The 19,135-nt window shown below is 40.7% G+C and overlaps 1 long non-coding RNA gene across 5 annotated transcripts in view; it reads right to left on the bottom strand.

The window, feature by feature from the left end:
- LOC130358577 (uncharacterized) overlaps positions 1–7,948 on the bottom strand; it is a 32,050-nt gene extending 24,102 nt beyond the window's left edge. For 3 of the 5 annotated variants that reach the window (XR_008889574.1, XR_008889577.1, XR_008889573.1), the window contains exons 1-3: positions 7,837–7,948; positions 5,177–5,268; positions 2,054–2,182 (exon numbers count right to left, since the gene is read on the bottom strand). This is a non-coding gene — a long non-coding RNA (uncharacterized LOC130358577). Of the gene's footprint in view, positions 1–118; positions 1,121–2,028; positions 2,183–5,176; positions 5,269–7,836 lie in introns of those variants that run through there. The other 2 variants (XR_008889576.1, XR_008889575.1) reach the window with 2 other exon arrangements.
- Between the last annotated feature and the right edge of the window lie 11,187 nt (positions 7,949–19,135).

Below are 19,135 nucleotides of genomic sequence, written 5' to 3'. Positions count from 1 at the left end.
GTATGCTACAGAAGAAATTCTTTCCTTTTTGAATTTATTTTTTGTGTTGTCCACAGTGCTCTCTGCTGACACCTCTGTCCATGTCAGGAACTGCCCAGAGTAGCATAGGTTTGCTGTGGGGATTTTCTCCTGCTCTGGACAGTTCCTGACACGGACAGAGGTGTCAGCAGAGAGCACTGTGGACAACACAAAAAAGAAATTAAAAAAATAAAGATTTTCCTCTGTAGCAAACAGCTGCTAAAAATTACTGAAAAGATTTTTTAATAGAAGTGATATACAAATCTGATTAACTTTCTGGCACCAGTTAACAAAAAAAAAAAAAAAAAAATTTCCACCGGAATACCCCTTTAACGACGAAGTACTTATATTTACGTCCTGTGACCCCGCGTCATATCGGGTCGGTCCCGGTGGCTATCAACGGCCGGGACCCGTGGCTAATACAGGACATCACCGATCGCGGTAATGCCCTGTATTAACCCTTCATACGCGGCGATCAAAGCTGACCGCCGCATCTGAAGTGAAAGTGAAAGTATCCCGGCTGAAATTGCGGCATCCTGAACAGCTGACCGGACACCGGGAGGGCCCTTACCTGCCTCCTCCGTGTCCAATCGGCGAATTACTGCTCCGTGCCTGAGATTCAGGCAGGAGCAGTCAAGCGCCGATAACACTGATCACAGGCGTGTTAATACACGCCAGTGATCATTGTAAAAGATCAGTGTGTTCAGTGTTATAGGTCCCTATGGGAGCTATAACACTGCAAAAAAAAAAGTAAAAAAATAATGTGTAAATAAAGGTCATTGAACCCCTTCCCTAATAAAAGTTTGAATCACCCCCCTTTTCCCATAAAAAAATAAAAAATAAAACAGTGTAAATAAAAATAAACATATGTGGTATTGCCGCGTGTGTAAATGTCGAACTATAAAAATACATTGTTAATTAAACCGCACGGTCAATGGCGTACACGTAAAAAAAAGCATCCAAAAAAGTGCAAAACTTATTTTTGGTCACTTTTTATACCATTAAAAAATTTATAAAAAGTGATCAAAAAGTCTGATCAAAACAAAAATGGTAACAATAAAAACTTCAGATCACGGTGCAAAAAATTAGTCCTCATGCCGACCTGTACGTGGAAAAATGAAAAAGTTATAGGGGTCAGAAGATGACAGTTTTAAACATATAAATTTTGCTGCATGTAGTTATGATTTTTTCCAGAAGTACGACAAAATCAAACCTATATAAGTAGGGTATCATTTTAACTGTATGGACCTACAGAATAATAAGGTGTCATTTTAACCGAAATATGCACTGTGTAGAAACGGAAGCCCCAAAAATTTACAAAATGGCGTTTTTTCTTTGATTTTGTCGCACAATGATTTTCCAATTCGCTGCGAATTTTTGGGTAAAATGACTAATGTCACTGCAAAGTAGAATTGGTGACGCAAAAAATAAGCCATAATATGGATTTTTAGGGGGGAAATTGAAAGGGTTATGATTTTTAAAAGGTAAGGAGGAAAAAACGAAAGTGCAAAAAACTGAAAAACCCTGCGTCCTTAAGGGGTTAATATAATCATCACAGCTATGATAATGGATCACAGATAATGGAAAAAGAGGTCAGAGGCTTTATGATCACATCGGGGGAGATTTATCAAGACCTGTCCAGAGAAAAGTTGCTAAGTTACCCACAGCAGAGGCCTTGTTAAAAATGAAAGAAGCAATCTGATCTGTTGCTATGGGCAACTCAGCAGCTTTTTTCTGGATCGGTTTTGATAAATCACCCCCATCATATCTTGCAGAGGTGAAAAGCATTACTGCATCCTGTCACAGTCACAATTTTAACTTGTGAACTTTTTAATGCCTACATGACTTTGTTTGGATGTGTAAGCAAGTTCCTGTTTTCTTCAGTTCCCGGGGTTCCATTGATTTCTTACTTTGATTTTGCAACATTAACTGTGATATATTTTTCTGGTGATTCCGCTTATACACAAGCTAGCCAGAACATTTAAACCACTGACAGATAAAATAAATAACATTGATTCTCTTGTAACAATTGCACCTGTAAAGTGGTGGAACATAATAAAAGGGATGTCAGCTGTATTTGCTCCTGTGAGCTGCAGACACCCGCATCAGTCAAGGAGGGGCCAGGAGATGTATGCCAGGCTGTGGCACTTGGGCAGCTCGACATCTAGAAACAAAATAAAAATGCAACCTTTTAAATTTGGCAATGACCATTAGCACCAGGAAAGGTACAGATTGCTTTTATACCCTAACAGATATCCAATGGTATCTTCAGCAAACACAGCTGACAGATTCTCTTTAACCAGTTAAGAACCCAGGGCATACAGGTACGCCCTGCCGTCCTGGTACTTATATCGATCAGCAGGCACCCCGAGCAAATGATTAGACCCCCCCCCCCCCCCCAATGTTGGTGATCTGGCGATCTGCGGCGATTCGGGTCATATTGGCCACGTGCGACCCGATGACCCGGTGATACATGGTGATCGGGAGTGTAGAATACACCCCCCAATCACCTACTATATCTATGGGGAGGTGGTGATTTTGTCACCCCCCAGGAGCACTGCTATCGGCCGTCCAATAGCAGCCAGCAGGGGAGGGGTTAATGACCTCTTCTTGCAGCTCTGAGTTCAGTCAATGGGCAGAGCTGCAAGAAGGAGCCAGGGTTCCCCCCTCTGCTGAGATTGGAGCCCCCAGGGCAGAATTTTTTTTCCGTTTCGCAGTGAATTTTTGGGTAAAATGACTAATGTCACTGCAAAGTAGAATTGGTGACGCAAAACATAAGCCATAATATGGATTTTTAGGTGGAAAATTGAAAGGGTTATGATTTTTAAAAGGTAAGGAGGAAAAAACGAAAGTGCAAAAACTGAAAAACCCTGAGTCCTTAAGGGGTTAAGGACAAGGCCAATTTTGGCCTTGAGGACCAGACCAATTTTATTTTTGCATTTTCTTTTTTTCCTCCTTGCCTACTAAAAATCATAACTAGAGATGAGCGAACTTACAGTAAATTTAATTTGTCACAAACTTCTCGGCTCGGCAGTTGATGACTTATCCTGCATAAATTAGTTCAGCTTTGAGGTGCTCCGGTGGGCTGGAAAATGTGGATACAGTCCTAGGAAAGAGTCTCCTAGGACTGTATCCACATTTTCCAGCCCACGGGAGCACCTGAAAGCTGAACTCATTTATGCAGGATAAGCCATCAACTGCCGAGCCGAGAAGTTCGTGACGAATCAAATTTACTGTAAGTTTGCTCATCTCCAATCATAACTCTTATATTTGAGGGTAGGGGACCTCCGGCCACCATGCTGGATGATCGGATCCCTGCTGCAGCGCTGCGGGCGATCCGGTCATCCATTTTAAGTGCCGCACTGCCGCAGATGCCGTGATCTGTATTGATCGCTGATGTCCGCCATTACACGTGGGTCTCCGGCTGCTGACAGCAGCCGGGACCTGCCCTGCATGATGCGAGCATCGGTTCGGTGCTCGCGGTCATGTACATGACGTAAATGTACTTCATGGTGCACGAAGTGCCACAGCACCATGACGGTTAAGGGGTTAAAATAATCAAAATGCATTTACTTAGCCATATTTATCTGGTAATAACCATTATCACACTTAAGGACAGCAACCCATCTGCACTATACTACAACCAAGTGTGTTTATGGTCTGTCATCTGCTGAGTGCTGAGACTCTGGAATAAGTGGCCGCTCAAGGATCAAATTGCAGAAAGTATGTATACAGTATTATAATGTGCGTTCAGCTTTATATTACATTTCTATGACATTAAAGTGCAACTGTCACCTCCCTAACAGATACGGAGGTGCAGGCACCATGAGTTAGGGCATAGAGAGGTCAAACAGACGATAACTTTTTACTATTGTCCACAGTTAGTATACTGGATGATGGATGAGTTGCGCCTGCCTCCTCCTCGCCCTGACCCACATGATTGATGTACAGTGCTCCATGCTGGGAGCGGGACGGGGAGGAGACGGGGAGAAGGTATGCCCCTAAACTGTTTAGCTGAAATAGTAGACAGCGCAGATATAACTTTTAAGGAAACAAAGGTAACATCTGTTTGATCTCTCTATGCCCTAACTAATGATGTCTGCACAAATGTACCTCATATGGAGGTGACGGTTGTACTTTAAAAACTATTCTTAATTTTTGAGTACCATCACAATACAGTAATTGTCTCTTGTGAGGAGACATATATCTAATTCTACTGCAATTCTCTAAGCATGAGTGAGGGAGGTAGTGGGAGATTGGTGTTATGTGAAACCAAATTTTACACCCAAAATTATTTCAATTTTGGGTGCGGTTACTACTCAAATTTGACCCACACATTTTTTTCTTTGTTAGGTCCCCTTCACATACAGTGAAGTTGTCCTGCAGTGTTTCTCTCTCTGGCATGCATTGGAGGAATACTGATGGTAGAACCGATCCCATTAATTTGATTGGGACAATTCACAATCATCCCTCATCTCATTTTGGATGTCGGATGGTTGGACATGCCGTCACCAACAGGGGAATGAATCTTGCTGTATTTATCAACAATGGACGTTGGATGCTAAACAACTGGTGCACGTTGTCATCACTTGTAGCATCAGTTGTGTTGAGTTTTGGCTGGGTTTATGTCAGCCATATGTGAACCCTGCCTTATAAGTTCCCAACATTTTAACCAGCACAGTACTGCATTTCAATTCAGAGAAACTATGTTTTAATAAATGTCACAGGACATACTAATTCTTTTATGGGAATACCAGTAGAGTCATTTCCCTCATAATTGCCATATGTTTCAACAAATATCTTGATATAATTTGTCATTCTTTTTTGTGCTAAGTCTTAACATATGCATTAAGCCAATTACTTTCACCTGAATGAAAAACAGTGCATATTTGACTTTATTAAAATTCAGTGTCTGCTAATCCATAAAAGGATCCTGCGGTCTAGTGAACATTTTAAACTGAATACCTCTGATTAGTAGACTATTGGAAGCTTATGACCAAAGAGGGGACATTTAGCAGCAGCCCGAAATGTATGAAATCCATTAGACTGGTCAAAAATTGTCAAACATTGTCAAAAATACATTCTCTTCTTCTAACATACAAAGCTTTTACTATAATCATTTTCTAGGTTACTAGTTGCGTGCTATGTGCATTTTTACCTATAAGTTCTATTGGTTGTCTGTATTGACAAATAGAAATTGTGAAAAGGCTTCCTTTCAATCTTTTTACGCAAATCATCAGGAAGGGAGATCTGAAGAAGTACAGAAAAGGTAGGCAGAATTGTAATTGTAGGTAGGCTTACATGAGACACAAGTGACCAAGAAACTGTACTCAGTTGATCATGAATTGCTATATTTTACAGCAAGCACTGGTGAAGCACATCAAGCCCATGCATTTCAACTGTATTTGCTGCAAAAGTGCAGAAATTTGTTGTAAACATTGTTTTGTCAAGTTTTGTCACCGTTTTCAACTCGTGCAGCACACTAATTGCTTGCAACCATAACATACGAACCCAGCCATAAGCTGGAAATTGGTAGAGCAATGGTCAGCACTATCTGAAAAGGTGGTGGTGCATGAGGAAAAAAGTAATGCAATATAATGAAGGAGGTCCCAGCACTCACCGATGCAAGCAATTTGATATTTTATTGTATATCCAAGTCACAGGACGCGTTTCGGCAGAGGAAGCCTAAGTGCCGAAACGCGTCCTGTGACTTGGATATACAATAAAATATCAAATTGCTTGCATCGGTGAGTGCTGGGACCTCCTTCATTATATGAGCTGGAAATTAGCAATGGTCAACATCATTCATCAGGTGTAATGGAATCCAAGGTCAAAAGGGGACATAAATGGAAGTTAAAAATAGTAAAAAATATACTGTATCCAATGCCGGTTTTAGGCAAAATGTGGCTCTTAGCATAACTAAAAGTGGGGCTCCAAATGCTAAAATATTGTAACAACAATATGGTCACATTCAGTCAATTCAGGTAGAGTAGCATGCTAGGAACGTTGCTATTGTCTTAAACAATCAGGGGCACATGCCACAAGAAATATGTCCCCTCTAAAAACACACAAAATATTGATATGCATAGTTATCAAATAAAAACACTACAGTGATGTGGCATTCATATCACCTAATGCCCGGGGCATGTAGTTCCCAGCACTGGGTGGGTGCATTTTTTCATGTTTAGCCCTGCTACAGGCAAGCTGCAGGGCCAGAAAGAAGGCCAGTGGCGGCTGCCAAATATATTTAGTGTATGTTCACATGGCGGAATGTCCGTGCGGAATTACACAGGAATATTCTGGACGGACATTTGGCTGTGGCAGATTCCTATTGATTTCAATGGAATTCTGCTGCACTGTTCACATGGTGGAATTTCCGTGACAAAAACATGTTTCTGCCATGGAAATCTCGATTCTGGAGTCCACAAAAAGAACAGACGTGTCTATTCTTTTTGTGGATTTAGTTTGGAAATGCATTGCCATCTATTTCCGAGCAGTCCTAGCGGATTATTCAAATGTGAGAAAAGTCTGCACGTGTTTTCCAGGCGGCCTTTCCGGACATTTTACGCTTTGTGAACATAGCCTTACAAGCACAGCTATTCCTGCGTACCCCCTCACAGAAGATAATTTCTGGCCTAGAGGGTACGGAGTGCTGTTCAACATCTTTAAGTAGCACAGGGTAACATGGCATAACGTCCCGCAAATTCCACAGACCTGGCCTCTATAAGTTATCTCCCACCCTCAGACTTCCGTCCCGAGTTCCAGCTGATTGAGCTCACCCAGGGCTGGCGTCATGCTGTGTCCACTGCGCACACGCAACTTCTTGCTGTTTCCTCTACCCACCACCCACTGGTACTAGTGTACCAGAATGTCATGTGACATTGTACAACAGCCGCTGACTAGACATAAATCTAGAACTATATATGCCCAACTGCCCACCGACCAGACCTCTGACTACAGCAGTGACATTTCTATAGTGGTGCAGATTTGTCTTTCTGGTGTGGGAGCTGTCTTACTCAGCATTTCCAGGCTCCTGAATGACACATCTGCTTACAGTAGTATTTGGCAATCAGACCCTGCAATGATTAGAGTAAAGAGTCTTTACAGGGTCTGACTGCCACACACAGCTTTCTCAGGCTCCTAAATGGCACATCTGCTTAGAACAGCAACCATATGACCGCTATGTAAGGAGTCATATGATTTCTGAAGTTTGCATGTAAGAGGGTTGTTCCTGCGTACGGCTATACTAATACAGTGCAGTGCGGAAATAGCAATTACACCTGCGCCATCACTTGCAGGTGCCTGCAGTATTATACAGCTTGTGCCCTGCTCAACTGGGGTTGTGTAAATATCACTATAAGCAGCATTTACATTTACTGATAATATTTATTTTTTCTTAAATTTACATACACACATACGTGTGATTTGGGATTTGGGATGTATAATAGGCCTTACAGCGTTGGGCAGTGTTGCTTAACTTTGTATGGAGGGACGCTGTTGTGTTCCAGACGGCAGAGCTGCTGCAGTACATTATTTCAATCTGCCTTGTGATCGCTTGATGGCCTGTTACCTACCACCACCCTGAATGTAGATAGTGGTAAACGTTTTTGCACAGTCTTCCTACCCTATATGTGAACACTGCCTGATTACACTGATAGTGCCAGACCAGCTCTACTATTGTAATCACATACATAAACACATGAAAGATTTGTATAAACATACAGTATACATGTCACTCATGCACAATTTGCACACAGCACACATACACAATAAAGTATACAGGTCACACATACACAATTTGCACACATATATACTCACTTAATAACACTTAATAAAATACAATTGTTGTGTGCACTGGAGAAGCAGCTATGGGGGCAGGGCCATAAGCTTCATGGTGCTGTACACTACCTCCCGTCCTCTTCGTCTCGACTGCTCAGCTGTGTTACACCAGCAGCAGGAAGATGGAAGAGGAGAGGAGCCGGGGGAAGTTTTTTTTTTTTTTTTTTTTAAAGGAGCAGAGCACTGGCAGCACACACTGCACTGTGGAGTGAACCTCGGCTATTAGCAGTAATGAGTGCACTCCCAAAATGCTCCAGGCTACTGCTGATGCACTCTACCCAACCCATGTGAGTCAGGGAAGCTGCAGAGGGCCCTCTGGTGGATGGGGACCCTGGGCAAATGTCCTGTTTGCCTACCCCTAATGCTGGCCCTGACTGTATCTGACACTGTGTCAATGCAATAGAAGACATTTAAAACTGAAAATGTTTTACTTTTAAAATGACCTGGCCTGGTTCCTGGGCTGCCTCCAGTCCTCACCAGATGTCATGAGGACTGTCCCTATGCCACACCTTCTGATGACGGGACACTTAGACATCTCCTTAGCTGAGATGTAAATTATTGGGGTTCCAACAGATCACCAGCATTCCTACTACCTGTTCCTCTGTAATCCTGATCTGACCTAATGTCACCTAACCTCTGCCTGCTCCCTGGCTATTTTAATGCCAGTTGATTTTGTTCTTCACTGCTCTCCTGGTTTGACCCTTGCTTTCTATGACTCTGATTCTGGTTTTGTTTGTGTCTCTGGCTTGTCCCTTGTTAACCCTTTGTCTTCTTACTTGGGTATTACTTTGCTCTTGTGTTGCTGACTTGGCCTGTCTGGTGTTCCCCGACACCTCGTGCACCATTTAGAGCCGATTATCCAAGCAAAAAAGGGGAAAGTTTGGGTCTCCACTGCTCCCTACCTGATGTGACACCTTTTTTATTTTGATTGGTTGAACAATCTTCCAGCTTACCACACGAAACCCAGGCAAGTTTTTTAAGACATTTTTAAGCATACTCAAAACCAGCATTTAGCCAAGCCATTATCCAAGGCCAAGAGTGCTCTATCCTTAGAGAAAATGCTTAGAGGCTATTGGGCATTTACTTTATACGTCATAAAGGCATTGCAGAGAGATTTATTGAAATTACATTGAAGTTTCTATTTGCCCACTAGTGAACCGTATTTTACCCAGAGGTTGCTTTATTAAATTAGTACTTTTTAACTAATTATTATCCCCAATATGAAAGCCTGTATGGTGACACATCACTGTTGTGTACACACATATAGGGATGTTTTCTTTCATATCCTTTATATATTAAATAGGTATAGTTGAAAAACAACTAAGGACCAGTCCTCAAGGTGTATCAGAAATATTAGCATATGATCCAGATAGTAAATATAATATTTTTAATGATATAAGTCACAGGTACGTAAATGTCACTAATACCTGTCCCTGCAGGGCCCTTGCAAGAGACATAGAAATCAGTGCATGTAATTCAGTGCATAAGTATAATACAAATACTCATAAAAAAATATAAAAATGTATATTAAAAAATATCAAAAACTTGCATCCATATGAAAAAATATTAAAAATATTGTGCTAGCAGTAGTTCAATGTTCTCATGATAGAGTTCCGGTAGTTAAGTACACAGTTCAATTGTTTGCGATCCTTGTGTGGAATAGACAATAGCAATCGTTGGTGGTACAGTATGTATCACATTTATAAGAATAACGATACGAGGTCTGGTGCACGGCACCACTCACCACTCCTGAAGCCGTCTATGGGGCTGGTTGTACGGGCTGACACGGAGATGTCAGGTCTCCGGAGGTGCCCGGTGTCTTAGTAGCAGCGCAGATCTCCTTCTCCTGTAGTCCTCGGCTGGCACGGGTGGCACCGGCCTCTCTGGTGTGCCGTGGATTGCTGGTTGGTCCAAGGAGACGGCGACAATGGCAATAGTTTAGCAGCAATGGTAGTTTAGTAGCAGCGGTGGGAGTAGGTGCGGCGTGCCTCGTGTGAACTGAGCGCTGTGCGCGCATAGTAGAGCAGTGGTCCCGATAATGAGGACTTCCAGCAGTTGCAAATGGTAAGTTGGAATATCGCTATATTGAAGATGAATTTATATGTATGATGGTAGATGCAAGTCTGTGGTAAGTTTCTAGACGCGTTTCAAGGCCTGGGGCCTTTTCCTCAGTAGAAATATATTTCTACTGAGGAAAAGGCCTTGAAACGCGTCTAGAAACTTACCACAGACTTGCATCTACCATCATACATATAAATTCATCTTCAATATAGCGATATTCCAACTTACCATTTGCAACTGCTGGAAGTCCACCAGTTAACCTCAGGTTCAAGTATCTTCTTTATTACTGAGTGAGCTACACTATCTTTCCTAATTTTGTTTCCTTTATATATTATCCTTACAAACTGCTGGTTCATGAGATCATCCTGTAAATAGCAAATGATTAAATTTTTTATTTTTTATTTTTTTTTTGCGGCCATTTTTTATAATTCATCAGTTGGTGGAACAGATGTCAAGACAAACTCCTGATGATCTTATCATTACTCAAAGATTCATCATTTTGTCAGATGGTGTTTTTTGGGGATTTCATATCCAGTATTACTGATTCTATTTTATGGATGTTCACATATACTTCAGTCTGTTCTCTTAATGACTCATCACTCTCAAAGACATCTTTATGGTGATTTAGTGTTATTGTGCCTACAATTCAAATATATTTAGCTCGTCAGTAATAGAAACCTGACGGTAATTTGTCAATTTATAAATAACATTTTTTTCTCTATATAAAACTGTGATCCAGGAATATAGACATAAATTGTGTTATGTGGCTGTTCCTATTAGGCTGTGTCCACATGTAGAGTTTAATGAGCGTTACTGCAGCTAATAATCTCTGCTATTCCGGTATTTTAATAAATCACTCTAAGGCCATGCTCACACAGCCGAAAATGTGCGGAATGTCCGGGCAGACATGTTGCACATTTGAATGTTCCAGTGGGCACTAGGACCGCTCGGAAATGCACCATCTCAATGCATTTTCGAATGGAATCCGCAGAAAAATAGACATGTATACTCTTTCTGCAGATGTCGGAATCAGGATTTCCATGGCAGAAATTCCACCAAATGCACAGTGCATAAGATCCCATTAAAATCAATGGAAAAGTAATGGAAGAAAATACCAGGTAGGTATAGTGCGATCCACCAATCGGGAGACTCGGTCAAACAGCACCTCTCTCTTCAAAGCCTGGAAGTGAGGCTTAGACTGAATGAGTGAGTCCATTCCTCGTATGAAAAAGTTTTTGCCCAGATCTTGCTCCCATTTTCCACAGCAATTTGGTAATGTTGTTGTTTGTAATAACGAACGGTAAGCTCTCGAAATCCCCCCCCCCCCCATGTCATGGTGGAATTAGAAAAGTAAATACTGTATAGAGGTTTTAGTCTAGTGGATGGAATCTGTGCGGTTATTGCAAAATGTCGTATCTGGAGATATTTACAGAACTCTGATGGTGGGAGAGCATATTTCTGTTCTGAGATATTTGTGTAAATGATAATATTCTCCCTTCTGTATCTGCTATATCTGCGTATTTCAATATACCCTGTTTTTTCCATAATGAAAAATTGATATTAGGAATTTTAGTTTGAAGAATATCAAGTGGTATGTCTCCTATTGCTAGAGGAACTGTGTAGTTTCTAACCAAAGGAAGAGCTCATGTTTGGGGTGCTGCTTTGATTGTGGGGTAATGGTTTGGTACGGTTATATTAGTCAGACGGGAATCCCACAAAAAGGGAAGGTGTATGCATCATAAATGTCTCTATATTAACCCATAGCTTAGTTTGGTTGTTTAGCCCCCACCCCTTTAACTGATCAAGTAATGTAGCCTGGTAGTATCTAACTAAATCAGGACCTCCTAGTCCGCCTCTGCTGCTTGGTAGACATAATAACTGAGAGGATACTCTGGCTTTTTTGATTTTTCCAGATAAACTGCATCATGAGGCGTTGTAGCGATTGTATCCGATATTTTGTAACCGGTATGGGTAGGTTTCGGAAGTAATATTATACTTTAGGTAACAGCAAAATTTTGGCAGCAGCGATTCTTCCAACCCAAGATGTTGGGAATTTGGAGAGTTTGGTAATTTCTCGGGTGACTATAGAAGATAGAGCTGTGCAGTTTATTGGGACTAATCTAAATATTGGTGAAGTAAGTAAAATTCCCAAGTACGGGATACGGCCATCCGACCATTTATATGGATACAGGCTTTGGAGATAGAATTTAAGGTCAGGCTCAATGTTCATGCTTAAAATCTCTGATTTGGTTGAGTTAATTTTGTAATAACTTATTTCTCTGAATCTTTGGAGGATTCGGTAAATACTAGCTAGTAACTAGTGACTGAACTGGGGAAGTAATGGATAAAATAATGTCATCCACAAAAAGGCCAATTTGGTGGTCCTTTGTGCCGATCTGTACTCCTTCAATATCCTTAGCATCTCCGATGCACTGGGCAAGGGGCTCCATGGCTAGAGCAAATATCAGCGGGGATAAGGGACAAGATGCCAAATTCTTTAGACACTACTCACGAGGTATAAACATTAGCTGTTGGATATGAGTACATGGCCATAACTGCTCTACCAAAGTTCCCCCTAGCCCAAATTTTTCGAGTACTTGTTCTAAATACCCCCAGTGTACGAGGTCGAACACCTTCTCCGCATCCAGTGACAGGAGCAGAGAAGGCGTTCAACGGCACTCTAGGACTGATATTATATTTATAAATCGTCAGGTACCGTCCGAAGTCTGTCGACCCGGTACAAAGCCCACTTGGTCGTTAGTAATTAGTGAGGGAAGGATATATTTTTTAGTCTCCGGGCCAATATGGAGGCGTAGATTTTTAAGTCTGTGTTTAATAGGGCAATTGGCCCAAAGTTACTCAATGCGTTGGGTTTTACCTGGTTTTGTCAGAGTTATTAACAGTGCCTTTAGCATCTCAGGTTGAAAGCTCCCTTGTAAAATAGCAGTATTGTATACTTTAGCTAAGTAGGGTGCAAGGAGAGAACTGTGTAGTTTATAGTATGCATTTGATAATCCATCGGGACCAGGTGATTTCTGTGATTTTAATGTTTTTATGACTGTAATTATTTCCGCTGAGGTTATTGGTCTAGAGAGGAAATGCAGCTGGTCGGTTGTCGCCCTGGGAAGCTCCAGTTCGTCTAAAAAGGCTGCCGCTTTTGCAGGGGTAGGTTGAATTGTGGATAAGTCGTCCTTTTAGGTTATATCGTTTTTTCTAATATTCTGCTAAAACATAAGAGATACCCTTGGGGTCCACAATCCCCCCCCCCCCCTTTCATTATAAATATAGTGAAAATAGGACCTTAGCTGTTGGTTTTTAATTTGTTTTGTCAGGAGCTTGCCTGGGCGATTTCCATGCCAGTGGATAACCGTAATTTACGTAGTGCTAATTCGAATTTATATCTTTGTTTTACATGTAATTGGGTAGTAAGCATTGATATTTCCTCAGCTGTTTTTGGGTCATGCTTTACTTTTATTTAGGTTGTGTAATATCCCCAATTTTTGCTGGATTTCCAAAATCTCCTTTTTATTTTTTGTTCTAAAATGTATAGATTGCTTTATAAAATGTTCACGGATATACGCCTTATGGGCCCACCACATTGTGCTCTCCGAGACTTGGCCGTTATCCTTAATCCTGAAATAGTTGCCTACTGCTTCTTTAGTAGCTATCTTATAGTCAGAATGGTGGAGCACTATTTTGTTTAAGCGCCATGCAAAGTCCTTTGGGCGAAGGTTCTTGTCCGCTAAAGTTAGTATTATTGGGCTGTGATCGGACCATGTTATGTCCCCTATTATTGTGGTATCTACCTGATATAAATATTGGTAATCTATCAGAAAAAAATCAATTCTGGAGTATGTTTTATGACAGGCGGAATAAAAGGTAAAATCATAAAGATGGTATGTATTGAGTGTTTTGACATCTGGAGAGGATTCTATACTCGTACTATGTGTGTGTGTGTTTGGTGTATACTTTATATAATGGTGTGTGATTATACAGTAAGTCACACACCGTTATAAAAAAAACACGCTGCGGCCCCCCCCCCAAAAAAAAGGGGGGGGGGGCAAATGCTGTGCCCTGAACCCTTATTAGGGCCCGGGTCACGCTGAAAAAAACTGTTGCAGACCCTTGAGGACCTATTAGTGGGTTAGGGGGGAATTTTTAACCTCCCACCTGTCCCTGCATACAAACTAAACCTGCCTAAAGGACCCTTCTTCATCCCTGAGGGGCTCTGATCTCGGCAGAGGGGGGGTCCCTGGCTCCTTTTCAAAGCTCTGCCCGCTGACTGAACTCAGTGGGCTAGCAGAGCTGCGAGAAGGAGACATTAACCCCTCCCCTGCCGGCTGCTATTGGTCCGGCCAATAGAAGCGTTCCTGGGGGGGTGACGAAATCGCCACCTCCCCATAGATACAGGAGGTGATTAGGGGTGTATTCTATACCCCCGATCACCATGTATCTTCGGGTCATCTTGGGATAACACGTGACCTGTATGACTGGAATCGCCGCAAATCGCCGGTGTGAATTCACCAGTGATCTGCGGCGATCGCCGACATAGGGGGTTCTTAGGACCCCTTGGGCATTTGCTTGAGGTGCCTGCTGATAGATATCAGCAGTCACCCCGATCCTCCTCGCCTTCTAAAATGCATAACTCTTTTATATTTCTATTCCCAGACCCATATGAGGGCTTGTTTTTTGCGTGATCAGATGTACTTTGTAATTACATCACTCATTTTACCCTAAAATGTATGGTAAACCCCCCAAAAAAGCAGCATATGTTTGCTATGGGGATTTTTTTCCTACTCTGGACAGTTTCTAAAATGGACAGAGATGTCAGCAGAGAGCACTGTGCTCATGATGTCAGCAGAGTGCAGTTCCACAAAGAAAATAATTTCCTCTGTAGTATTCAGCAGCTAATAAGTACTGGCAGGATTAAGATTTTTTTTTTTTTTTTAATAGAAGTAATTTAGAAATCTGTTTAACTTTCTGGCACCAGTTGATAAAAAAAAAAAAAAGATTTACACCGGATTACCCCTTTAAGCAAAGCGAGGAAGTAGCAGGTTTTGTTAAAACCTGCGAATGATCAAATGTTAAAGTACCTAGTGGCAATCAATGGCATGTGGGAGGGTCTTCAATGGTATAAAAACCAGATGGGAAGATCATTTTTTCAGCCACATGCAAACTCAGAAATGTAATCAATTCATTACAGTATGATAGTACCATGCCTTCTGTTTGTCGATGTGCCACTTATCACCACCATCACGAACTGATAGGGGCAGAATCCTTGAACTGAGAGACTTTGGTTTATCAGTATGTGAGTAGGACGGATGTCAGCATTGTTCAACGTGAGTGGGGAACCTCTGCATAGACAGATCATCAGATTAGACAAATATGTTGTATTGGTCTATTCTGTACTGTGAGGGAAATTAGATGTCACTTACCAAGCCTAGGGCATCAAACAGTGTCAACAGAAATCAGCAACAACAACCAGCAATAAGCCAGATGTCCAGGTACAGGTGTTCTATTGATCTTACACTCTCTCAGGCCATCATGGTGCAGAGCATGATGACAATGGAGGATGTAATGGAGGTCTTTGCTCTTTAGTGATGAGTTCTCCTTTTGTCTCGGATGCAATGATAGCCAGAGACTGGTCTAGAGACCACATGGGTAATGCCATGAAGAGGCCTGCACAAGGGAGTATCACACCAGTCCTATCACCACAATTATGATGTGGGGTGGCATAGACCCCTTTAGTCTTCATTCTAGGTACATTAACAGCTCACAGTTATGTTGATTTGGCCATGGAACTAGTGCTACAGCCATTTCTATGTGGCATCATAGGAGCCATTTTTAAAATGACAATGCCTGCATGTTTCTCATCCTACTGTGAGCAACCTGCATTCTATTATTTGCTATCATAACCTGCGGTGTCTCTCATTGAAAACAGTTTGATGAGAGACACTGTTGTCTATAAATCCTGGATTTTAAGGTGTTTGTTTACCGGGGTCTCAATATGGATAGCAGCTTCATTGAAGTGGTGGATAGTGAAAATAGTCATGTAATTATAGGGTTGCTCCACTCGCCAATCTGACACTACAACCCTTATCATACACTACAAGCAGAACCCTACTTCTGGCGTTACAAACCTGACAACCTGACAGCTAAGTATCCATCACATATCATCACTATCCAATCTACCACATTGACAGTGCCAGTTCCCACTGATCTCCACCCAATAAAATTCCTGCTCAACCATTTTGTACAGAGACCAGGAAGCGGCAACTGGTGACTGTCATAATAGGTGGAGGATCTGCAGGTACATTTCCTTTTTATTTTATATATATTTATTTGACAGCCTGAGCCCTTTAAAATGTTTATCTTGTCAGACAAATTTTTAGTAACATTTGTAGATTGCTAGGGTATGGCCTCATAAACATGTCACTCTCTTTCTGCTATTGTACTGTTAGATTGTACTTTCTTTCTCAGTCACATTTTATTGCTGCACATGCCTACAATGAACATTTCAATTTTGTTTTTAATATTTAAGCCAAGAGGCCAAATTTACCTCAGAGATTTACAACAACTCCAAAATTATTAATAGCCGCTCACATTTGGTTCCTGCAAATTATTTATTTGAAATATGCGGCGTATCCACAACAGAGAGCAAATATTGCCATGACTAACACCGTGACATGATTGAATACTGTTAGCATAACTGGGAATTGTTAACATAGGTATTTGAAAAAAATAAAATATTTAGAGAAAAGGTTTTACTCTCTGTTTTTATGCTGGAAAGAATTTGGGTGCCTTTGATGTAGGGGAAGTGTTACACTGGTGAGTGAAAAACCTCAGGGTAGCACATGTCCAGCATTCATATGAGTTGTATAGCTTTGGTTGAATATGCACAGACTTTATTTTACTTAAAATGCAACCTCTGAAGCGCATGTGTACAGAACCATACTTTTACATTTTATTTTATGGCAGTTATTAAAGGGGTACTCCGGTGGGAAACATATTTTTTTTTTTTAAATCAACTGGTGCCAAAAACTTAAACAGATTTGTAAATTACTTCTATTAAAAAATCTTAATCCATCTAGTACTTATTAGCGGCTGTATACTACAGAGGAAATAATTTTCTTTTTGGTTTTCTTTTCTGTCTGTCCACAGTGCTCTTTGCTGACAATTCCATCCATTTTAGGAACTCTCCAAAGCAGCATAGCTACATTTTTGTTTATTTTGTTTTTGCTGTGCAATTTGGGGGGAGTGGCTCCCTCTGTAGCCGTGCATCCCCTCCTCTATTTCACAGGAGGTGGTTTGGATTGATAGTGGATCCAACATGTCATCCAGTCAAAGGCTATATGCCCAGCAGAGGTGAGTTAGTGTTAGGGTCCCATCCGATATGAGGCCACCTCCGCGTGGTGGATGGGGGGACACGTTTTGATCAAAAAGTGCACTAAGAGCCTCCATTTTGGTGACCAAGTGTGCTGCTGCCATTTTCTTTTTTTACATGTTTTGTACTTGCCACAGCAGTGTGCACCCGTGTATTGGGTTTAGGTGCTGGCTACATTTTAGTTTTTTTTGTTTTTGCTGTCCAAAGCAGCATATGTTTGATAAGGGGATTTTCTCCTGCTCTGGACAGTTCCTGACATGGACAGAGGTGTCAGCAGAGAGCTCTGTGGACAGACAGAAAAGAAATCCAAAAAGAAAAGAATTTCCTCTGTAGTATACAGCTGCTAATAAGTACCGGAAGGATTAAGATTTTTTTAAACCCTTAGGGACTCGGCCCATTTTCACCTTAAGGACTCAGCAATTTTTTGCAATTCTGACCACTGTCACTTTAAGTATTAATAACTCTGGTATGCTTTTACCTTTTTATCCTGATTCCGAGATAGTTTTTTTTCGTGAAATATTCGTGAATTCTCTTTGTTACTTGCATCCTTTCTTGGTGAAAAAATCCCAAAATTTCATGAAAATTTAGCATTTCTCTGATTTTGAAACTCTCTGCTTATAAGGAAAATGGATATTCCAAGTAAATTATATATTGATTCACAAATACAATGGCCCTCATTTACTAAAGGAGAACCGACGTTTTTTCTCGGTTATTGCATCCAAAATTTGGTCGCATCCCGCGACCAAATCTGCGCCCAAAATTTAGGCGCACAACCTACATTTTCAAAAACACTCGGAGAGTTCAATTTAACCTACAAAATGGGCGTGGTTTACAAAAAATGGGCGTTAACCCGACAAAATGGTAAAATCACTCGGAGTAATTGTGAAATCACTCTGAAAAAAGTGTGATTTCTCAACTCTGAAAAACCGATAGCCCAGGGGTCGAGTGAAAATGGAAAAATTGAGTGTTTTTGAGGAAGGGACAGCTGACCATTGTGGTTCATGATTAAATTACTTGTTTTATACTTTAAAAGCATTTTTAACCCCTCAACGCTTTTATGATTAAATTATGTAATAGATTTTTTTAATTTATATATATATATATATATATATATATATATATATATATATATATATATATATTTTTTTTTTTTTTAACTTTTGGGTTGTTAACCCATTAGCAATCATGAATGTAAAGTTACATCCTTGTGCAGAGTAACTTTATTTATTTGGTTTAATTTTTCTTTTTCCAGTGCAACACTTTTTATTCCCGTGGGACAGAATTTAATATCGTGCGACACAAAAAAATCCGACACATGCAACAGATTAGTAAATCACAAGGAAAAAAAAAAAGAGTACACTGAAAAAAAAAACTAATCGACACTCCAGTCTTTGTAAATGAGGGCCAATGTCTACTTAATGTTGGCATCATAAAGTTGACATGTTTTTACTTTTTGAAGACATTAGAGGGCTTCAAAGTATAGCAGCAATTTCCAAATTTTCACGAAAATTCCAAAATCTGAATTTTTCAGGGACCAGTTAAGTTTGAAGTGGATTTAAGGGGCCTTTCTGTTAAAAAAATACCCCATAAATGACCCCATTATAGAAACTAAACCCCTCAAAGTATTCAAAGTGACATTCAGAAAGTTTAGATGTTTCACAAGAATAGCAGCAAAGTGGAGGAGAAAAATCCAAATCTGCATTTTTTACACTAACATGTTCTTGTAGCCCCATTTTTTTTTTCATTTTTAAAATTGGTATAAGGAGAAAAAGCACCCCACAATGTATAGCCCAATTTCTTTTAAGTATGGAAATACCTCACATGTTTACATGA

The sequence above is a fragment of the Hyla sarda genome, chromosome 1, assembly GCF_029499605.1.
Source record: "Hyla sarda isolate aHylSar1 chromosome 1, aHylSar1.hap1, whole genome shotgun sequence".
Lineage (NCBI taxonomy): Eukaryota > Metazoa > Chordata > Amphibia > Anura > Hylidae > Hyla > Hyla sarda.
Note: the sequence above shows the minus strand (reverse complement) of the source record. Positions and strands in the feature narration are given on the sequence as shown.